Source organism: Struthio camelus, chromosome 6 (assembly GCF_040807025.1).
Source record: "Struthio camelus isolate bStrCam1 chromosome 6, bStrCam1.hap1, whole genome shotgun sequence".
NCBI lineage: Eukaryota > Metazoa > Chordata > Aves > Struthioniformes > Struthionidae > Struthio > Struthio camelus.
The window spans coordinates 13,711,679-13,736,234 of NC_090947.1; the positions used below are offsets into that span (position 1 = coordinate 13,711,679).

Genomic DNA, 24,556 nt, shown 5'->3' on the forward strand with positions numbered 1-24,556 from the left:
TAGTGTCAGCTGTCTATGAGGAAAAGTGCACAAATTTCCTAAGTCTCAAAGTGGTTAGTAAGGGGCTAAAACTCGGAATGTTTTAAGGTTTCGCTGACTTCAGAGTAAGAACGGCAACTCGGGTGGCATATCTGACTCATATCGTCTCTTAGCACAACTGGATTGAAGAAGCCTTCAGTTAGCAGGATTCAGGGGTGGAATTCTTCAGGAAAAAAGTTATTCTGCCTGAAGGACTTTCCATATTTCTTATGCTTCAGGAATGTATAGTGCATGCACATGAAAACAAATTGTATTGGATACAATAGTGACACCAGTGAAGATGATAACAGTGGTTAAACTATCATTGACACAATCTCAATGAGCTACTTAACTTTCCCCGTCTGAGAAGGATTTCAATAATATTGAGCTAGTACATTTCTCTTACCCTGAGAACAATTATTCTATAGAACTTAAATGTCTTAAACGTACTGTGAGATTTCTCATGTATCACCAATTACTGAAACTATATTTACTACGGGTAAGTGGATTTTAACCGTATTGAATAGGTATTCTTTCATCTGTGAAAAAGGCACCTTTCTTCCTATTTACATACAATGCAAAAAAGTTGGAGTTGACTTTGACTATTTGGAGCAGGTATCATGACTGCAGCATAGTGCACGTACTTTCTAACTTAAGAAATACCCCAAAGCACACTATTGTTTTGTTGGAAAGTAAAGATACCTTTATCTGTGATAAACCAAGGGAACCTGTTGCCTACATGGCATTGTGGCACCCTCTAGATGGTACTGCAGCATTAAATCAGTGAAAGGTTTGTGATTGCAAGGTGGGTGCCTGTCTAATCTGTTAGATGAAAAGATGCATTTATTTTTGCATTGAAGTATGTTTTAACTTACAAACTACTAAAGTGATTGTAAATTGTTTGTGTTAGCCGTTTTAAGTTTCATGTGGCATGGCAAAAAAAAAAGAGAAGAAAAATCAAATATTTCTTGTAGCAAATATAAGCAAGATTACATTTCTGCTGGTGTGTGACAAGCCCCATCAGCAAAGTGAAACCCACCTGTGTCTGTGCTGCTCGCAATAACCAGGCAATTGTTGCTGCTAGTTTGTAGCTAACACTTTGATAAAGCAAAGCAAAACACATTTTTAATGTGATACTGCACACAGCCTTTTGTTAGCCACAGATGCCAATGGAAAGTATCTTCCTCTTAAACCACAGGTCATTCTGTCTTGAGTTGAAGTGAATCATAGAAAATACACCAGGATATAAAGGAGCTTTGACAGGGAAAGGGTGCAGTGTGCCTACCTGGCTGTCTCTTATTTGAGGGCAAGCAGTTTTCACAAGATAAGGCCAAATCATGATTTTGAGTTTTCCTAGTACCTTGTGGTAGTCAAGGAAAAGAAAGGAAGGAAGTTTTGTTGTTGTGGAGCTTGAACATGTAGTCAGAGTCTCGGTTGCACTATTTTTGTCTATTTTAGCTCATAGTGTATTTGATATAGAAAGTGGCTGGAGCATTGTCCTGAATGCAAGACTCAATCTCTGTTTTTTTTTTTTCTCTCAGTTCTTTTATTTATCTTCCTAATTATTCTCATTTGGTTTCCTGCAAAGTGATACTGGTAAGTCCATGTTACCAGCTGAAAGAACAACTGAAGTTTGGTATTAAAATGGAAGTTTGCTTGGAAAACAAAATTTTTGGTATTGGAGATTTGTCACTTTGCATGAAGAGCTTCATACTGCTGCTTTTAAAGAAGGTGGTTGTATTTTTCAAGAATCCCCTGTAGATTGCTCTTTTTATGACTATTATTTATCTCCTGTTCCATCACGTGACAAATGTCACACTGTTTTCTTTGGCTGTCATACTTTCTGGACCCTTTTCTCACTGTTTGAGGCTAGCTAAATAGGAACGTGTTCAGGTTGGACTTGCTGTCATTGAACTTTCTGTTTTCTGGTGCCGTAAATGGGACTCCTGGGTCCTATGAGAACTAAACATTTCTAAGTGCATAGACAGAAATTGAAAATGGTGTTTGACAAACAGGGAGAAAAAGCCAAATTCCTTTATAATTCCTTTATAATGTGAGGGAGAGTAAGTGTAAGATAGTTATTGTGCTGAAGATCTTAAACTGATTTGATTTTAGACCAGTACAAGGATAGCAGAACTAGCTTCCTTGTGCTGAAGTGCATTTTGGTTTCTAATGCCAAAATATGAAGTACTTGCATTTGTTAAAAGTTTGCCAGGCTTGGAAATTGGAGGTGGGGGGTGGGAATTGATGACAGAGACTACTAATGAGCAAGAGTAAGGTGGAGAGAAAAAAAGGCTTCAGAAGGTTTGGATACAGATTGCAGAATGTGTGTAAACCAAATCAAAAGTCTCTTCTATCACGAATGTTACGTTATCCTAAGTTTGGACAAAAGACTCTTAGTCTTAGAGGACTGGTCATCAGAGTTTACGTTTTTAGTTTGCAGTGACTGAAACATGGGGTGGAACAGCTGATTGTACAAAGAATATGTTGAAGGTGAGAAAACCTTAGAAATCAAAAAAATCAATAATATTGATAATTTTGAGAAAGCTCAGGATTTACCCATGAGCCATTTCCTAAATATTAGGAAGCTGCAATCTGTTATTTTGGATCGGCAGTGAAAAGCAGAGACCAATTCCTGAAGAGAACTTACTGGCAAAATTTCCTTGTTTGTACCAGTATGAAGAAAAAAATAATGGAGCGTATAATGAAAAGAAGTTATGTGAATCTGCATAACCTCAATTCTTGAGGCTATCTATCTAAAGCGAAAAACTGGAAAGTTACCATTAACATAAGTCTAAGCTGCAATTTTCAGGAGCAATCTATGCTCCTTGTCTTGAGCTCAGTGAAAAAGTTTCTGTTGATAAGAACAGACTTCTTCTCAGTATTGAGTATGGCCATGATGGAATAAATCCTGAGGTGTTAATGAACTATTATTTTCCTTGGTGATCATAGATACTTGATAGAACAGGAAATGTACCACTTAAAATAGGCCAAAAACAGCAGTACCCACATCCGTGTCTGACAGTTCTTTATACCATTCTTTACCACAGCATAATTTGTTTGTGCTAAACTAAGGAATATGCAATCTTATTTGGTTGTAAAAATGAAATATATAGCTTTGATATGTTACCTTGATATTGATTTCTTTAGAATAGATTAAAATGCTTGATGCTTTTTCTTTTTTAAAGTATTTCAGATACAAAACCCAATAATGTCATTATTACCATTGCATGAAGAAAATTAATTCAAGATTAACAGAGAAATCCAAAGGAAGACTGGGATAGCGTTGACGTATAAAAATAATTGTGTATTGATTTTTTTTTGAACTCTGATTTAAATACACCAGCTTGCTACTGTAAAGCTTCACCAGAATTATGGATATGTTTGATGTGGTTACTTCTAAGGAATAAATTATTTTACAACAAATGTTAAGTATCTAGATAGGATTAGGAAAATAGATGGGAAAAAAAAACTTTAGGATTATCCTAAGGCTTGAACAGAGTTCTCAAACTAAAGATTTAGTGATGGAGAGGGGGAAACCTAACAAAGAATTTACAGTCTACTGTTCCCATTTCTAAGTTTTGAGAAGAAGCAAAACTGCCTTCGGACCGTTCTCGGTGGCATTTTCAACGTCTTCAGAGTGCGGTTGTGCTGGAATTCTCACCCTAAAACCAGAGAAGGGCTATTTGAGCTACCTTGCTTACCTTACTGCTTATTTGAGCTACCTTGAGCTACCTCACACATCTTTCATAACAGTTTCGGTTGTTAACAGCTTGGTAGGCAAAGCTGTTAGTGATGTTATAGGCAGAATACAAAGTGACTTGCGGTCATCCCTGATAGTTTAGCCAGGCTAAAAGGAGTTAAAAAAAAAAAAAAAATCTGAAAGTGGCAGTTGTGCACATAAAAATGATACCCAAATAAGAAGTTGCTACTTAAAAGAGAAGTACCTAGGTAGTTTGATACATCTCACAGAAGCAGTCATCTGTACCTTTCCTAGCCTGATCTTTTTTCACTTCCTGCTGGTAAAAGCAGACTGTACAATAATGAAGAAAATGCATTTCTGTGAAAAAGCCCTCTTAAAAGATTATAAGGTACTTCTGAAGAGATTATACATCTGGAAGACTTTTTTTGCTGTTGCAAACAGACTCAAGTTGCAGAGAGGACTCAGATCAATGCGGAGGATTGAGTCTCCACCCTCTAACTTTAATATCGTATCAGTGTGAGAGTATTGATTTCTGAAGGACTTAGTAAGTTTATGCCATTGCAGCAACAGAGAATCGGACTGTAATCTCTTAAATTTGTTTCTGAATTTGATTTTTTTTTCAAACCTACAATGTATAACTTTGTATTTAACGGATACTCTTGTGCCTGCTTGAAGTCTGATCCTTTCTGTACATTTGTAATAGTGAAAAGAAGACATCTTCCCTGAAAGACCAGGGGATCTGCTCCTCAAAGTGCCAGAAAATGTGTTGTACTGTTCTGTGAGTATGAATTCAGTAGCAGATTCTCATTGAAAAGCAGTTCATTCCGTATATGTTTTCATCCTTTGTGCTGATGGCATGGCCGCTTCTCTTTTAAGCAGAACTCCAACTGAATTTTCCTAATTCAGTTGAGTAGATCTACTGATATTATATTTTTATATTATTATGTAATATATTTTTATTCTATTATATTTTAATGTAAACACGTTTACATTTAAACATAAACTAGAAATTTGCAGTCCTTTTTTGTATTACAATTTGTCTTTTAACAACATCTTGTGTAACTTTAAAAAGCCTGTAAAATTCCTTTGTGGTATTAGCATGATATAAACATCTTCATCACACAACCCAGAAACTAGCATCTTATTTGCTATTTTGAAAATATACCTACAGAACTAGTGCAGTTGCCCTTACTAGGCAACTGAGGCCATGTTGAGGCTAAAGAAAATGTCTACATTTGTTTTCTTCTGCATGTGGGAGGAGGGAGGATTCTGGCAACACTTCAAACCAACTGAGTTGAATCAGTTTAATTTTGTTCAGCTGCTTGTACCTTCAACATAATTGTCACTTCTCCAACAGCCTAGCAGGTATTTCTTATTTACAGTCCAGCCAAACAACTGGGTTTATTCAAATCTTTCCTTATAGCATACATAAAATGAAATGATTTTCATTCTTCAGCAGTTCCAGGCTTTCAGTAGCATTGAAGCAACAGAAACGGGGCACTTGCGCTTTACTGTTCAGTAAAGGCTACCTAAGTGCATTTCAAGTACTCCAAGGCTGAGTGACCTTCAATGACTTGTATGTAGAGATTATCAAACATAGCTGAAGTAACAGACCATGAACAGTGTCCAATTCTTTTCAGGCTAAACAGTGCAGATAATCATAATTATTCTGGGTGCTAGGGTCAAAAGAACTGTTCATCACTTTTCTGGCTTATTGAAGAATCTTTTAAAGTACTAAAAGATACATCATCCCTGTCAGCATGTTATAAAGGAATTAAGTGAAGCAAGTTCTAGAGGAGATTTTTGACGGCACTTATCAGATATGTCTCTGTCCTTTCATTCATATCTCCCTCTTTTTTTTTTTTTATAATGTAGATAACAAATTGCAAGTCTGTTACTCAGCTACTTTATTTTGTGCTGGGCTAGGTTTCATCTGCAGTGGAATTTTCTCTATTAATTTAAATGTACGCTTTAAGAATTGTGGTTAATTAATGCAGGAAGACTACCTGTAGGTGAACAACTTTTCCTCGCTGTCTAATCTATGAAAAAACTGGGTACGGCATGCTAATAAATTTTTTTTTTGCGTTCAGATTGTACAATTACTGAAAGCGTTATTAAGCAGCTTGTGCAGAGAGTTCCCTACCTATAGCCTGCTTAGCATGCAATTTTGTATTAGCTTATAGTAGCAAGGAGAAATTGATATTGCTTGTGATAACACCTTGGGCAGACATTTTCTCATGAATCACAAGTAATTGAAATACACCAGGAAAATAATATCTTGTAAGTTCTTATTAATGAGACTTTAGAAATAATAATTATATTACCATGCTGCTTCAAAGGGACACACACACACACACACACGCGCGCGCACACAAAACTACATATATTTTATATATGCAATAAGACTATAACACCATATGTAAGTATTCCTAAAAACATGTAGACATTTTTAAGACCTTCCTATGGTTAACATGGAAGCAAAGAAAGTTTATTCTAACATATAGGTCCTTAATTACATAAAATAAAGCAAGGGCTTGGAAGATGAGGGATTGTAATAAAGCGGAAAAATAAGACAGATGAAGTCTAGAACAACAGTAAAATAGAAGTCATGCTCCCGTGAAATGAAAATTTGCAGAAGTGGTTGAAATCATGAATTGACTGGCCAATTCTTGTTTCATCTGTATTATATTTGCCTCCTAACTCTTGGCATGAGTGCAATGGAATTAAGGTATGTAAAACTGAGTGACTATCTCCGTTCCTGGCAAACCTAAAACGTACGCATAAATCAACATTTAGGTGAATGCTCATGCACTTAAATTTGTAGGAGCTAAAAGAGTAAAAAAGTAATAATCATGTAGCCTGGGGGCAAAAGTAGAGCAGAGAATAACAGCTACGTGTACAGAAGGAACCATTAAGTATTTTGCTTGCACATCTGGAAAACACATGCCATGATCCTTGATACACTTAATGCAGTGGAAGCTATTGTTCTTCGGAAAGAATGAAATGTGTCGTGTTGAACTGTGTTTACAATGCTCTTTTTAAGAAAATTATATGCCACCAATTTGTTCAGTGCAGCGCTCAACTGCTCTGATGGCGTAAAATGTATCCTGTGTAAACTGTGAACTCCATTTGAAAATAAAGTTTATAATTAAAATTGGCATTTGTGAGCCTCCAGCTGGTGCATGTTGTTTTGCTGACGTGTGACATCGTTCCTGACACCCACAGTATGGTAGCTCATTGTCAGACTCCATGCCAGGTTCTCACAATGCCAATGCCTCAGATGTTGCAATCTCCACAAAATGGTGCTCTCCAGCAGGAGGCTTGCAAACGTTTTATTTCACAGTCTGTACGGAAAATGCTTTTTCTCGCTATGAGAATTCTCTTCTTATTTTATTAAGCAATGATCTTGACTTTCAGTTCTGTGCAGAAATTCACCAGTCTCCTGTAGCAACAGCAGTAGCTGTTTTTCTAGAGTGCTTGCGCGTCGCTGCAGGGGGAAGTGATTAGGCACTCTCGCATAATTATGCTGTGTTAAAGAGGGATCTGTCCACAGACGGCACAGAATATTAAAGACAGTGGATCAGGTTCTCTTGTACAAACTGGCTTACTGATGGCACTACTTTGTTGTAAAGGGACCGGATTTTTCGACTTAATGAGCATCTGATATAGACAAGGAAATACTGCTGGTGTAAACAAAGGAGAATTCTGGTTCTGCACATGTGTTTGGCTGCTAGTGAGCACATGGAAAGTTCATTGCAAAAATGAGACTAGAGCCCGAAGATGAGAAAAAACTTTCCAAGTAATATAAAATTCTACTTCTGCTCTTAGTCTTAAATGGAAGAAAAACATTTTTAAAAGCCTGAAGTTCCTGTACAGTTGTACTTGTTGTTACTGTTTTGGGTGACTTAATATTTTGGAGTGACTTAATATTTTGTTACAACTTCAGCTTTACTTTAAAATAAGATTTCAGAACAAATCTTAAGGGTTCCATTTCAAACACTGCTACTCCGTTTTTAACATCACTGAGATAGTGTTATTCACAACTTAAAGAAATGTTTACGTAAGAATTGTTGTATTTCTTTGGAAACCTCTGATTTGACAAATAGGCATTTTTGAACAGAATCCATTGGGAAAGTTGGCTAGATTTAACTGAGACTCAGATAAACCTAGCCATTAAAAGTGCTGCCTTACTTCTGTTTACTTTCGAAGGAGAACTCTCAATTGTAAGATGAGAGGCACTAAGCTTGCTTGTTCAGCGGTTAACAGTAGAATAGTCCCTCCTTCTCAATTTATTACGTTACCATAAAATAGGATAATTCCAACATTACGGTGCTTACAACATAAGTTGTTATTGATCAGTTCTGACCACAGAGGGTCTGCTTGCTGCTTGCAAAATACTTTTACACTAATCTTTTCCAGCTTCTTATCGACAAATATGAAGTAAAACAAAAAATGTAATGGGAAGCTTTGGATAATTATGAGGCTGCTGTTTAAATAGTTTATCTGCACTCTTTGTGCACTCTTCTGGATATGGAACTATTTGCTTCTATAATGCTGTCCTCAAAGCAGGTAATAAAATTGCTCCTGCTCCCCCCACGAAGCTGTAGTATTACTAGGTGACAATGTAAGTATCACCAGAAGAAAAAAAGTCGTAGAAAAGCACCATACATTGCAAGTTCTAGTGACCTTTTAATGCTTTCAGCAGTGCCCTTCTACAAAAGTGAAGAATGGGATAATTACAGCAGCTTGAAGGCTCACAGTTTAAATTAATCTGTGTAATGATTAGCTGGGTTCTCTGCATTAGAAATACTAATGATGAGCTATTTCATAGGCTAATATTTTTAAAATAACTTGTTTATATAGTGCCAGCACACAGCAGAAATCAATTCTGGTACATTAACGATTTCAAAATACTATATTTTGATAGTGGTGGTGGGGAATTAACAAACTTTAGTTTTGGGGATCACAGTTTTGAGAAGCAAAATCATGAAACATCTCTACTCACTGTGGGCAACACACACACCTGGAGAAGATCAGATCACTGTGTACCCAGAAATGCTAGGGTCCATGTACCCTCCCCCTTGGCTTGCCACCCAACTCTGTAACAGCCTGCAGATGTGTTAAGAGCTTTGCAATATTCAGTGATGTCGTTGCTGAAGTAATAAGTAAGAGGAGTAAGGCAATTGCTCAAGCATAAGTTTGAGATGTAAGGCAATGAAATGAGAAGCAATAGTACACCAGCTTTCTTCCTCTCTGCTTCCTAATCACTCCTTAGTCAAGCACTTGAGGTATAACACTGAGCTTTGTTTATTGGAGCTGTCACCTTCTCTGTGCAGGAAAGGGAAGGAATATTTGGTTTAAAAATACCTAAAACCATAGGGATAACTAAGCCAGCATGATGATGATTAGATGCTTGACTGGGAGTAATATAAGACTCAAGTTCAAGTTCCTATTCAGATAGCTAGCTAACAGCCAAGGTTAATGACACAACTACAGGGCTGTTGTGTGTGTTGGAAGGGGGAATGTTTGTTTTGTCTCATTTCATCCTTTCAGATAACAAACTCGAATGTTTGAAATCTCAAGCTTTATGGAATAAGGAATAGATGTCCTGCATAGATCTAATTTAATACTAGACCTGTGGAGTCTATGGGAAATACATATTTTGGAATTACAGTGATGCATATTTGCTATGCATGCTGACGCTTGCTTAGTGCCATGTCAGGTGAGGAAGAACTCAATCTCTTATGTAAGGAACTGGGAAGCAGTCTACCAAGTATAAATGTAGACTCTTCAAATATTCATGTATATAAGTGTAATGTGGATGCAGTGTTTGGGACAGATGTTTACCATCCCTTGTAATGAGAAGGAAAATGAAATTTCTTTCTTACATGATGTGAAACTGAGCTAGGTTAGAAGTTACTATGTAGATGTCAGAGGGAAGGGAAAGAAGTTGATATTGTAGGCAATAGTGTCGGAAACCTATTCTTGTTCACGTGAAGGACCAGCGTGCAGAGGGACATATGTGGGGAAGTGAATATTTGAAGGTCAAAGTGAATGTGTGATGAAGAGACAACGCTGAGAGTGTGGCTTTTACTATCTTGATCTTGACGTAAGGTCTACAAAGGAGGTCTCCTAGAAGGAGATGGATCAGTTTCACAGAGGAGCTTCAAATTGATTCATGTAAACATATTGGTCAAATGGCTGAAATCTAGGTTTAGGGAAAACAGAAATTGCAAGTGGGTTACAGAGAGAGCTGGGAGAGGAATAGGTCAACAGGATAACATATTCTCTGTACAGAAGAGATCACAGAAAGAATGAAGAGTCATAATACAAAATGGCAGTGATTTAATTGCTATCTACATCAGTGAGGAAAAATTGCAGGCTTGGAAAGTTGATATGAAACAACATGATCTATTCAGAAAGATCAGATGGGAAAAAATATATTTCTTCAAAAATTCTCAGAAATCTAGGGAAAAAATGGGAGGCAGACTTCATGATGCTTGCTGGGTGAGCATAAAAGGGAGAAAAGAGTCTTCTGTTATGTATCTAATGCTGTCCCTACATAAGGAAAAACAGCAGGTGAGTGAGGCTTTTTCTGGGTGATTGAGAGTGTTTTAATTATTCTCATTTAATTTTTTCAGCTTCCCCCAAATGGTAGTTTAAATTAGTACATAAAAAGGCAAAAAAATTATGGTGCTAGACTATGATCTAGTGTGGTGTAACATCTTAGATAACATATGAGCCTTATAACACTATAAGGAAAGGAGGAAACATTGTTTCTTTTTATTTTAGTAATATATTGGTGGATGATACTGATCGGGAGGGGCTACAAGCCTCTAGGAGGGCAGGATTAGAATTCAGAAGGATACTGGCAAGTTGAAAAAATGATGCAGTTTTGTTGTGTAGTATATTCAAGAAGAGGAAAAAAGAGTAAATACCTAGTGAGGCAGCATGTTTCAGAGAAGATCTGAGAGTTATCAGGGATGGTAAACCAAATGAGTTACTGGTGCCATTATAAAAAAAGAACCAAATACACTACTAACCGGTTCTGAGGAGAGGTGCTAAAACGTGTGCTACAGTAATTAATTAGTAGTACAATAGTGGCCAGGCATAAGTTTTCAATCCATGAGCTCCAAGAATTGATGAAAATCTGGGTTTGCTTTTCCTCAAAAAGACGAAAGAAGAGGTTGTCATAAGTCTTCAGTTATGTGAAAGGACTATATTTAAAGAACGGTTGGTTGTTCCTTGTTTCCCATGTCCACTTTGAGTGAATTAAGTCCTTTCCTAAATTTTTAAGGATTGTTAAAGATGTTACATTGCTCAGAGTACAGGTTATCTTAAGGGAAGTATTTCTTTGTAACTGTGCACTTAGTCATCTAAGGGGAGATAATGTTATGCTTTATCCTGTCATGGAGGAAAAGGGTAGATCAAATAGTGCCTTCGTGTACTACTTAAGTCTCTGTTTATATGGTTAGAGGTAAAGTGTTTTGCTGAATGCGTTACCTAGCTGAAGGAATTAAGATGCAGATAGTGAAAATAATGAAGAGATGAAGTTGGATATTGTTTCCGATTATGAGATTTAGCATTTATGCCGTTCATTACTCGACAGAGGCCAATCCACCTCACTGTGCGTGCTATTAATGTTTATTTCCTATTAAATTGCCATCTTCAAGCTGCACACCTGCAAGGTTTTTAACATGGGAGTGCTTCACTGTAGCTCTCATGTACTGACATGAACAAGTAGTGTTTTGGAAAAGAACGGATAGTATTCAGTTTGTATAAAGCTATAGGGTCTTTTCTCATAGTGGCTGTGAACTGGCTTATAAGCCATATTGCCAGAGTCTCTTCGTTGTCCCACTGTTTACCATTATGACAGCTTTTTGATGACTTCCGTGTGACGAGTTGATTATTCAGAAACTGGTGATCATCCCAAAAAACACTTACAGTCAGGGTCTATAATCGGTCAGTGTCAGTAGAGAACGAAATACTCAGCTGCATGTGTGAATTAACCTCTGATAAGGTTACATTTTGTTCCTTTGTGTTAGGCTGGAGGAATACCAGCATGTTAGTCTGGGTAACCTTGCATTGTGGTAGGTTATATAACGTTTTGATGATACTATCTAGGCAGTCTTCCTGAGTAATCTTTCTTCAGTTAAGCGATTACTTTTTCCAAGTTCTCAATCTGAACAAGATGCGAGTAAGAAGGGGAGATGTATATCATAACCTATATACATATCGTTATTAATGGATTGATTTTTATGCTAGTTCGGTTTCCCATCAAGACCAAGCAATTCTACATGTGCTGCCTTAGCATGCTAACAGCTGCACGCAACTGAGTATGATTGAACACGAAAAACAAATTTAACTTATATATTAAGTGTCATCACTGGTAAGAACAGGGGTATATAGAATAGCTAATTAGGGAAATAATAAGGGATATAGCAGGATTCTGAAAATGATAATCAGTATTTCATTGGATGTGAGAAGAAGTGAGAAAAGATAAATTAAACTCTTGCCAATTCAAAATGTGAGCCAAGATGATATTTTAGGCAAAAAATTCAAAGAAGTTACTGAGTTTTATCCCCACTTACAGAAGTGGCTACTTTGGTCTTAAGTCTATACAGCAGAGTTAAATCGTGACAACTGCACATCACTTTGAAGAGTAGAAGAAATCAAAACAATTAGTGGGACTGAAGTGGAGTACATCTAATGGAAATGAAAAAAAGAATACTTGCATAGAAGGGACGGGAACAAAGACCCGAAGAGATAATATAGTTGTCCCTTGGAACACGTGGCGTGAGTTTTATTACTTATCACTGTCGGTCATTGCTTCTGACGCTTTAAGGATGTTAAACGTGAATGGGAGAGAATGTGGTCTGTGAGCAGACAAGTGGTCCTCAGATCCTCTGAACTCGCTGGGACTAGGAAAGGGCCACTGCCTCAGCAAGCACTAGGAACAACTGATGCTCACTGATAGTATGCGCAGGTTTGTATTTACACTTAAGCAAATTGAATCAGATCTATCTAGAGTCTTACTCTCTCTGCTGCTGGTAGGCAGTGCTTTATTCATCAAAATGAGTAATGTTCTCTGAAGAAAATCACTATTATCTTTTTAAAAATTATATATTCTATTTAAACTTTTGGGAAAAAATTTTTTGAGAAGGAGAACATTTCTTCAAAACAAAGCCTGACATTTCCCCCCTTTTCTTGGCCAAAAGAACTCTGAAAGTAGTCATTCCTCTCTTCTTCCTCCTTCAAGTCAAACTATATTAAAGCCAGAATACGTTTGAAATGGTGGGACATTTATCAGAACAAAGATAAGCAAAGGAGCATGCATTTCTCTATTTAATTTTTTTAAAAGAGTGATTTCCTGTTCCACTACCTCTTCCTTGGGATATTTGATCTTAATAATATTGACATAAGCCTTTTATATTTGAAATGAAAATTAGTAACCGCATTAGAATGAAAACTTCTATATTCATTAGAAGTAGTATGTGTCAAATAAAAATGAAACTTTCTCTCTGGACTGTTCTTTCCGTTTTCCGTAACTGTAAAGAAAATATGATGTAAGGCATAAGCATCTTTTGCTGAGTTTAGAAAACTTACTGTGGTGATTATAATCATTAATTTGGCTGCAACAAAGGTGCCTTAGTTGTTTTTAAAATTTTCGTACCTTTCTGTTGGCTTTAGTTACACTTACATAAGGCTTCTACACATGGGGATGTTCAAGAGAAAAGTGAATTTGCTAACCTGGCAATTTTTCTGAAATTCACATATCACTAATGAAAGTGACATTGATTTGCTTAGATTAGCAGCTGACACCTGAAACTTCCTTGCTTGAGCTACTTGGGAGTCTGAAGGTTTCTTGGTGTAAAACTACCTGCTGGTTTTCCACAGATAAGAATCTACATCACAAGAAGGACAAACTCTTTTCCAGACCAGGCAATTCTCAACTACTCATCTGGTTAGCAGCAGTATTCCCTGCTTTCCAGAGCCTGATGCAGAATAATATCTGCTAGACTGTTAGACATTAGAAACCGGTCCTATTGGAATACCATTAATGTCTTGCACTCTTTTTATTTGAACTTTTTCATCTACATTCTAACTAGTCTTACTTCCTTGAAAAAAAGGCATCCAGAATATAACTGGGTTCCATCCTATCCTGAAATATAGCAAAGCAGGGAGTAGAAGTCTAGACATGTGCCATGTAAACCTTCTGCTTGCAGAAAAAGAAAATTCTTGTGTGAAACAGATTCAGACTAATGATTTATGCTGCATTCCTTTCATGTCATGGTAAAAGGCTGATTTTTAGCTTCTATGTAGAGATCTTTTGCTACTACAATGACCGCTTGCTGTTGCACACAGCAGAGTTGTCAGTAATAGAGGCTGAGCTAGAATAAATGGAAGTATAAAACTGGTTTAAAACAACCTTTTTGCTCCCTTGCTGGCCAGGTCAGAGAATCTCTAGTAAATACATCTCTGCAATATATGTACTGTACACCAGGGTACAACAATATTCCCTTTGGTTGTTCACTCTAAACCTGTACACTAAGAGTATTGGAAAATGTGTGAAGAAAAGGCCTTGAGAGGGTACAGAGCTAATTTGCTGGCATTGTTTGGTTCGCATCAAGAGAAACAGCTGATAGGCAGTTCAATGCATAAATAATGCAGGGAAGAAATGGGCATCACTTTAGCTGGGTGAGAACTCAAGAGGCTGGTAAAGTATTCTTGAAACTTAGGAGCTTTCTACAAGCCCATAATCTTTCAATGCCCTTAAACCTTTTGCATAACCTTTCAAAAAACTGCCATTTTGCAGAGAAAGCAAGGCTGCTACAAGCTGATTCCTGTTTCAGCTAAAAGGACTTTATCTTTCTCGGTAGCTGGTATGGCACTGCATTAAAAGCAATTTACTCTTGGCATCTGATCAGCGTATGATTTCAGTTGCCTCCCTGCTCTTCTGCTCTGGATTTGTATGACAAGGTTATGCTAGGAAGTCTGGGTTATGAAACTAGAGCAAGGAGTTTCTACGGGACAAATCTATGGCAACTGCCGAGGTTTACTTTGGGTAAGTTCAAAATCTGCCGTGTGTCCTGTTTAATTAAATGAGAAACTTACAGGAAACACATGGCTGGTGCCCCCAGAGGTGCCTTTTCAATTTCCCAATCAAAGCTGATGGAATTAGAATTGGCTATCAAATCCTTCTAGCAAACTTGCATCATTCTTTGCTAATTTCCTTCTAGTGGCCCCCTGAGAGATGCAGATGGTCTCAATGCTGCATATTAAACTTTAATTACTGATTTCTGTTTTGAGGGTGAGATAGCACTCGGACAGAGATAGCTACATCATAGCTTGCAAGCTCCTCGTGCTGAAAAACATCCATATAGCAAATGATAAATGAGTCAGCAACCTATTAGCAATCTCTGTCAGTGCATGCAGCACCTTCAGCTCCACAGTAGGATGCCAGCTGGTTTTCTGTTAACAGTAAATTGAAGATTTTTTTTTTAATAAATGTCATTAATCTGGCAGGTTGAATGCAATTTGCTTTCCAAAAAGGAGAGCGTACAATGTTTAGCATCATTTGTGCAGATGCAATGCATAGTTTATGAAAAAATATCATAAGTCACAACAGCAGTGCTGTTACATGGGGTTTGAAGCATTTTACTTACTATTATATCATATAAAGAAGAAAGTCCTGTATAAACGTTGCTTGACTTTTATTTATTTACTATTTATTTATTACTTTAAGGTAAGATCAGATCTCTAACTTGAAATTAATGTATCTGTCAGGCACAGCTAGACTTACAGAAATGAGGCAGCTTGTTCTAACCAGTTCCTCCCAGAATATGAGGGGGGAAATTACAGAAGTTTTAGTAGTATTTTTGGAAGTTTCTATTAAAATTATGTAAGCATGTTAACAGGTCGAAGTCAAGAGATTTGCACCTTTATGGAGTTAGGATAGTACAATGTGATCTGCTAAAGATATCCTCTGTACAGTACTTCCCATTTTATGGTCTTGTTTTCCATCCCCTCTGAATTTGTCTCTGCTACTGCTGCTCCAGTGTCCTGCTTACTTTCTACTGGACACAGCTAGGTGAGTCCTGCATTTGAATACGCTTTACAGTATATTTCAGCATTTGAACAAATGCTTGGAGATAATGAAGTTTTAGCTTGAAGATTTTTCCATATGTCCAGTTAGCATCATTTTTCTTGTTTTTGTTCTACTGTGTTACTTATGCTGCTTACCTAAATAAACAGAATTTCAGGGGAAAATCCCTTCTTTATAGGAAAACTGACAACCTGGCACTTCTGTTGTATTGCAGTGAAGTGGAAGGGGTATAACTGTGGATTGCTAGGCTTCTTTAGGCTGCTAAACGGTCTGTAGGACTATAGAGAACATGTAAATTAAAGATCGGTATTATACATTGCTATACCCTGCTGTGGAAATACAAGAAGGAAGCTACAGGGATAGTGCTATGGCAGTATTTTGTGTTTTAAGCGCCTTGCTCATTTCATTAGTTCATTAGGTCCCATGAGTTTGCAGGAGTGCTTAAAGCAAGTGTATCATTCTAGCGGTTGAGGTGGGAGGTCTTCTCTTTGCTTCGATGGACGTTTTTGAAGTAAATTTATGAGACTGGCATTGCATTTCGTGTGATTACAGTGCACTGTACTTGATGCACTGTAACAAGAAATGAAAATGTATCTCCTAGAAGCGGGCACAAATAGCTGAAACTATAGTCATCATCTTTTGCAGCTGTTATATGTAAAAAATAAAAGCCACTTCATTTTTGTAGCCCAGTCTCCAACAAACCAGCACTTTGCTGACAATCTACTTTGAAGTTTCTTTGCTTTAACTTTCTGTATTGCCCTTCTGTTTAATGAGATGTTAGATTGCTCTTTTTTGGCTATATGGATAACATTTGAATTTATCTATTTCCAAATTGCTGTATATTTATAATATCTCATAAATTATTTCATATTTTAAAATCCACATTTTTGGTGCAAACTAGTTGGTCTTTTTCATTAAATTTAGAACAAAAATTTGAACCTTAATTAAAAGCAAGTGTGGGTGTATAAATTTTTAAAATGACAAAATAATACTAAAGCAAATATCTATTCTGTACATCAAACTGGTATGTTTTCCATCTGTGTTTGTATAACCCTAAATAGTACACTTGTCTATATTCAAGTTTATTAGTTCACTCCCTCAAAGAAATTCTTTCAAATATCCCCAGTAAATATTCTCTATTGTGAACTACAAAACTAATCATCTCCTTAATTCTAACTTTTTCATCATTCATTATATACTATGTAGGCAAAGTGAATTCAATATATTTCCTGGTCTGCCTATTAAATTTTATTTTCTTTTAAGTTTACTCAATTAAAGCATACTGGAAATGTAAGCTACTGAAATGTATGGCGTGCTGTATTATGTGCTGTTTTTATTAATGGACTGGGGTGGCGGAAAGAAGCAATTCAAAACAGGGAAATGCTTGTGAAGTTGAACAGTAGATGGCCCATAACTGAATCATAACATGCTGCTGAAGTGGAATTTGGGATTGCAGTTTAGGGGATGCTGTCAATCCAGATGTCAATCGGAACTCCAGGCAGCGCCAAAGTGAGTGCCAAACTGTTTCAGGTACTGCTCCTGCCCAGCAGTGTGCCTGTCTCCCATCTCTCCTTTCTTCCTGTTACTGTGAGAAGACTCACAAAATAAATAGCAGCGAACCTGAGTAACATCTTGGGTTCAGGAACAGGCTGAAGCACATGCCCAGCCTGGTGTTTGTGTGTCCTACTGCAAGGCAGGCTCAAGTTTAATGAAAAAAAGGTGCTAACCTGATATTTCTTCAAGTTCTGCAGAATTTTCTTCTACAAAGCTTAATTTGCTTCCGTTGTTACCATAGTCAGTAGCCATCTCGTTGGATTATTTTGGTATTTTTCATCCAAAATACCATTTTGAACCATTTTGAACTCTGCATTAGGGTTTTTCTCATTCTACTCAACGGTGAAGAATATACCCATTTTTCAACAACTACAGCTTGTTTTAAAATAAACAATTTCTTTCAAGTCTTTTTAATATTTTTTGACCTAGAGGTCAAATTGTTTTGCTAATGCTAAACAGAAAGGACAAAGACACAATAAATAGATAAGATTATAGTTGTTTCATGTATCCGAAACTTTGTTTTTAACAGAAGTTTCTAAGTAATGAATGACTTCCATTTTCAAATTCTGGAGACTTAGTCAATTTATTATTTGTACATTCTCATTGTATTCAAGTGTGAGATTAATGTTTCTTGATGGGTCTAAGCATAGATTTATTATTTTGGGGTTATTTTAAGTGAGTCATAATCAATGAAACACTCATAGCGGTGTTCATTTTAACATTTCCTGGATTTTCTCGTAACATGAATGGGCATACTTTATAACAGTTTGGGGAATAATATGGCATTTTATTCAAGTGTATTGGTATTCAACAATTTGTCACATGTTACTGCAGGAAATGGGTCTCTTAAATGGAACTTCAGATGTTACTGCTACCTGTAATTGTATTTGAGTTTGGAGAAAAGCTTGTTGTGACTTAGAGATCAGAGAAATGTGTCTTTTTAAACATTTATTTATTGTAGTATTTTTTGCCTCTTATAATCTAACTTGATACTCTGTTTATCAAGAGTAGGATTTGGTGCATATTTTGTCTGTGCCTCGTTCACAGCCACAACCAAAACAGAAAAATCCAACATAACTCTAGTTTTTGGTTATGGATTCAAGAGCAGGTAAATAATAGAAAAATACTCTGAGGCTAATAGCAAGAGCTTATTGGCTATTAGTACTAGTAGTAGTCAGCCACAACTGGTCTAATATTCTACTGATTACTCTACTTTGTGCTGATATCATTAGTAGACTAGCCAGTTTGGGGACTGCATAGAAATATTTCACGATCGTAACAGCTTCACTGCTTTCTGTTTAAAACTCATAAAGTGGTGACTGACCAACATAATGTAATCATGATGTTATAACATGTTGTTACAACAATAAAAAAAACCTTATTACTGGATTTAAACAGATTGAATTAAAATAAAAGCAGCTATTGCCTACAGTTAGGACTGTGTTAGGCATTCATTGAATGTGTACCTTTAATGCACAGTCTGGCCCCCTTTTTACCACAAGATATCACATTTAATGCTTATAGTTATTACATTGGTATATTCAAGGAAAACCCAAGAAGTAGAGCTCAGCTTTTCTTCTCTAGGATCTCTTATAAAAAAGAAAAGACTTCATGATGTGACAGGACAAGCCCAACCAACATTTGCTCAATGAATCTTGCACTATGCCCTGAAGTTGATGAGACTATTATTATTAATTATTCATGTGATGACAAAGGCCACTGCAGGAGACACAGAATGAAGACTAATAGGCAGAAATAGAGAAAACTAGATGCACAGAAGAGCCTAAAGAATAGAATATCTTTCAATATTTTTATCTCATTAGTTTGGCTTATTTCCCACAGGGGCAGCAAAACAAATTTGTAACACCAGAACTTTTCCTTAACTCTGACTGCAAATTCAAAGCCGCGTTCCTTTCGTGAGTGGTGTGTTGCTCGGGAGTCCTGACCTTTCATCAGCTCATATATCCCTGCTGATCGTAGATGTCCTTGAGTCTTACAGAGGAACTTCATCCACAGAGGGCACAGTATAGGACAGGGAAGAATTCAATTTTGGAATTTGTCCTGAAAGAAAAGAAAAACGGCCAGTGTAAACACTAGTGGATTTCGCTTTCATCTGTTCTACCTGGAAAGTCAATGACTCCCCTCTGTGTTTCTGCCTCTAGAGTTCTCACAAGGATGCTGTGGCAAGCAAGAACTTAGTAAGAGGCAATGCTTTGTAAATACAGATGCTTTTTTCTTTTTTTTTTTTTCTTTTTCTTTTTTTTTTTTTAGGAGCTTCATGAATTTTAGGGCAGGTAGAGCAACAAATGAGGAGGCAATGCTTCTTGATGAGCTTGGTCTCCCCAGGGGCTGATGTTTATAAGTTATTGGAGCTGTGAAACAGAAGTACATCTTTATCCATAAATAAGGGACTCATGCTTATGGCTATTAGCTAACAAAATGAATATTTCCTTCTCATAAGGTATCTTTAATTCATATAAGCATTTTTGATATTTAGGAATGTAATCCTAAATCTAATCCTACATCTAATTCAATTAGAATCTGATAATCTAATCCTAGTGAGAGCCTGCATTCTTGAATTGCTCCAGCTCATGTTACGCTTCTCTTCCCAAAGGAGAGAGACAACATCAAGAGTTTCAAAAAAAAACCTAGTTTCAGGTTTTAGGCAATTTTTGTCTTACATAGTGCTAGTAAGGTTCAGGCACTAAAAGCCCTCATACAGCAAGCTTGTCTGAGGGTTCATAAAGATTGCAGGAAGCGAGCTAAAATGCTTTTACTTGTGTTAAGAAAAATATTGTCACTCAGTTCTCCAGTGCCAAAAAAGTCCTCAGTCTTGATAACAATTTTCATCTTACCAAACCGACTTTGTAAAATTTTGTTGTTTTTTTTTTTAATCATTGTATTTATTCATTTTTTCACTATCTGAAGTGGAAAAATTTCTGCATGATGAATAGGTTGTAGTATTCTCTTTATTATGAGTTTGGGGTGGGAGGAAAAAGTCACTTTCTACAAAGGACTTTCTTAAATCAATCTATTTTGGGTAATATTCCTCCTCTGCATTTCCTCCACCAATTTTAATCATATTCTATTTTTTATTTCCTAATTGTTACGGTACGTTCTGCAATGGTCTACAGATACTTGGAGCTAAAGATAGGGAGGGGAAAATATGAGAAAAAAATAAAACAACTCTACACAAAGAGAGTTCACAGAAACATTCATTATAAACAGGAATTGCTCTTCTGCACTAGGTCCTATAGTAGAAGATACTACTCTGGGAAATAAAAAAGTTTAAACTGGAGATGGTTTTGCTAGTTACTGGTACTACATATCTTGAAGCTTGCTTCATGGCAGTTTGAAAATGCTAATGCCATGAAACAAGAATAAAGTCTTACAAATCTGGGATGATATTTGTATTGTTATAATATCTCTGAGAAGGATGTAGCATGAAGCGGCTTTTCCCCTACTGTTCATAGGTCACATTATTTTGACTTGTGTTTAAAACATCTGATGTCCTTCCCCAAGAACATACTGGGATGCAAAGGATGTTTGATACTCCTGATGTGGAGCTCTGACATGGCCAGACAAGTGTCTTGAGCTGAGGGCTTGAAAGTGCTCTAAACTCTTACTATTTAGATGCAACATTGAATTAGATGAAGGCATACCTTAGCTCTCGGCCCAAGCCTTACTGCATTGGAAAGTGGATTACTTTCCTCTGGTGCTTTTCTTTCTCTGCAGTGGACACAATGTTATTTGACTTTTTAAAAGTTGTATTAATTAGCTGATCTCTTTTCTGTTTTCTGAGTACACTGTACACTGTAGATCCAAAGTATTAATAATTTACAGCTCTCTAAAGTTGTTCAGTGGAAGTACATTCAATTTTGTTTATAATAGAGAATTGGCTAAATTAATAATTTTCTGTAATTAATGGGAAAATAAATTGTGTATTGATTTTTTTTTTCTTCTTCCCCCTTTGCCTTTTGAATCTCTTCTGTTGTTGTTGATCTCAAAATTATATCGGAATCTCTTTTCAGGACCACAAACAGCAAAGATGGAAGTGGTTTGCACCGTATGCCCTTTGAATCTGCAGTGAGTTAAGCGTAGTTGACTGTGATCTCATCTGTGATTCACCAGTCAGTGCTGAAGGTGTCCCCTCTCTCCACATTCTGTAAACCAACAGCATGGATCAAAAGGGAACCTTATACTCTCAAAACAGGTGAGTATATGCATTTAACAGTATCATAAAGAGAGAGACTCCTGGTGCTTAAGCCAAAACCTTAAAAAATAATTACTTAATGGTGCTGGGCCTTTATTCTGATGTTAAATGTATCAGAACCTTGTATATGTGTGGGGTTTTTTTTAATAAAATGACTGACTTAGGCGACCTATGCTCCTAAATCATATTAGTTAATAATTAAAATGCATATTCAGTCTCGAATGATTAAACTGGTTCTAGAGAAACATAGTTTTTTTAAGCTCTATGGTTAAGCAATGTTGTTGAAGCAAGACATTCAGAATGCTGAAACTGGCAAAAAGCCATGATCTTTTTAGATTCCCTTATAAAACAATTTTAGTTACCTTTTTAGATTTTTTCGAATTTTTCTCTGCACCTAAGGTATTAATTTTAAAAAGAAACCTGAGACTTAAGCAATCATAACCCTGGAGCTGAAACTTTCAGATATCATGAGACTCAAAATTGTAATGGTTAGTAACAAAATAATTTTAAGAAAGTGGCAAGTTGAAAAGGTCTGCTGTGCAGAAGTGGTTGCTGATTGCTGTAGTTGAGAACAGGGTAAATTTTACTTATCTGCTTTTAGTTAACTACTATAAAATTGTATTGCTATGCAACTCTCCATCTGCTTGACTAATGTGAAGTTCAGTGTTGTTAGTTTGGCAGAAAGCTACCTGAGCAGAAGAGGAGCAATTCTATGGCAAGGTTTCATTGGTTCATTTCTCCATCTTGCAAAGATGAACTCCCTTTGCCTCTCGCTGTCAGCAGGGCAATAGTGCAAGGCTTCGGAGGACAGCCCACGTGCCCAAGGAGCTTGTTTGGTTAGAGAGGAAATAGGGGTGCCCTCATAAGAACAGTGAATGCTCGAGCTCTGGGTCACTTCAGAATCACAAGCACTACCTTTCATGTAGCAAGCCTTCTTATCTCAAAGAACGACCATCAGATGAGAAGGGATAGTTTTAGTTTTTTGGTTGATTTGCTGTTATTTGTTTTAACTTGAATCTTTAAAGCATTAACCAATGGTCTTTTTTACTTATTTTTTATTTAAACCAAACTTTCTGTCTTTTCCATGGAAGCGTTTGATCTGGCAGGATTTTGAAGTAATTAGGCATGAGTCTGGTTTTTACCCTGGCAATTTTCTGCTTCTTATCATTATACTGGAGTTCCAGTACTCCAGCTGTATGTAACCGAACAACCTGAGTCTGGTTTAAATGTTCTTGTGCCTTTTAGTGAAAGACAGACCAGTCTCTCTTGGCATGTCAAGAATGAATTTCTATGAGAACTTTTGTTAAGTAGACATTCAGATATTTAAAGAGAGAAATTACTGCAGATCCAGAGAATCTTCCAATGTAGTACAAGGCTGGTTGCTTTGTCTGTGTCAGGAAAAATACTACTGTGATGAAAGATTTCCAGAAGGAGCACTAAGAGTGTGAGTTTAGCTACAACTTCCCAACATAAACAAATACTTCCCTATTCCTAGGGCTATCGTCTCATCCTAAGTAACATGGTACATCAATACTTGGAGAGTACTTTCAATTTCTTTGAATTTTGTTTAACTAGTTTATTTCAAACCCTGTCAGAGTAGACGTTTAGCTGTTTCCTTTTTCATGCAAAGATACTTCTGTGGTTTTGTCCTAACTAGTTTGACACATAAAAATTGATTTGTTAGAGCTCAAAGATTTCAATTAACTAAAGTGAAAGCCAGAGCCCAGAGATGACATTTCCTGACTGTTCCACATGAGTTAGCCTAAATAGGTCTTAAGCAAGATCTTTCCAAAAGAAAACAGGTTAGAGAGAGAGAGGGATAGGTTATAAACACAAAGCAAGTATATAAAGTAATGTTTTCACAGGAGAATAACACAAGAGAAGGGAGAGGAAATATTTTTTGCTTGTTTGTTTTTTCTCTTCTGTCTTTAGCAGTCAGATACAGTGAAACCTTTCTACCTTTAACTGGACAGTGTCATGCCACAGTAAAACTCTTGCGTCTGTGTAGGTGTATGTATGTTTGGATGTAGAGACCTTTTAATCTTCAGTTTCTTGTGTTTTACAGAGAAAAATAATGTTCTAGAGATTAAAATATAGTGTTTCTAGTGTTAATCTAAAGCTTTTAAATTAACCATATTTATTCTAACAAAAAGAATTAGCAGGTTTATTAAGATCCTGTGATGAAAACCAAAACCAACTATTTCGTAGTATCAGAAAATGGCTGCAGTTGGAAGGGACCTCTGGAGATCGCCTGGTCCAATCCTCCTGCTCAAAGCAGAGTCAGCTACAGCACATCACCCAGGACCATGTCCAGATGGCTTTTGAGTATCTCCAAGGATGGAGACTCCACAGCCTCTTTGTTCTAGTGTTTGACCACCCTCATGGTGAAGAAACTTTTTCTTATGTTCAGGTGGGATTTCCTGTATTTCCGTTTGTGCCCATTGCCTTCATTGCTGCAAAGGCACATTGCTGGCTCATCACTTGTCCACCAGGACCCCCAAGTCTTTTTGCTGCAAAGCTGCTTTCCAGCTAGCCAGTCAGCCCCCCAGCCTGTACTGGTGCATGGGATTATTCCTCCCCCGGTGCAGGACTTTGGATTTCCCTTTACTGATCTTCATGACAATCCTGCTTGCCCATTTCTCCAGCCTGATAAGGTCCCGCTGAATGGCAGCGTAGCTCTCTGGTGTATCAGCCACTGCTGGTTTTGTGTCTGCAAACTTGTGGAGTTCACACTCTATCCCGTCATCCGGGTTACTAATGAAGAGCTCAGACGCTGTTGATCCCAGTAGCAACCCAAGGGGACATCACTAGTGACTGGTTTCCATCTTGACTTCATGCTGCTGGTCATAAGTCTTTAGACCTGGTAATTCAGCCACTTATCAATCCATCTCAGTATCCAGTAGCTGAATCAATGGCAAATCTGAGCAATGCAATGTTGATACGATACTGAGAAACAAGAAGA

General features: G+C 37.0%; 1 long non-coding RNA gene across 1 annotated transcript in view; it reads left to right on the plus strand.

Moving 5' to 3' along the window:
• The window catches only part of LOC104143411 (uncharacterized), a 436,433-nt gene that overhangs the window by 324,591 nt on the left and 87,286 nt on the right, over nucleotides 1-24,556 (plus strand). Inside the window, exon 9 of the long non-coding RNA XR_011141860.1 lies at nucleotides 21,413-21,594. This is a non-coding gene — a long non-coding RNA (uncharacterized lncRNA). The remainder of the gene's footprint in view (nucleotides 1-21,412; nucleotides 21,595-24,556) is intronic.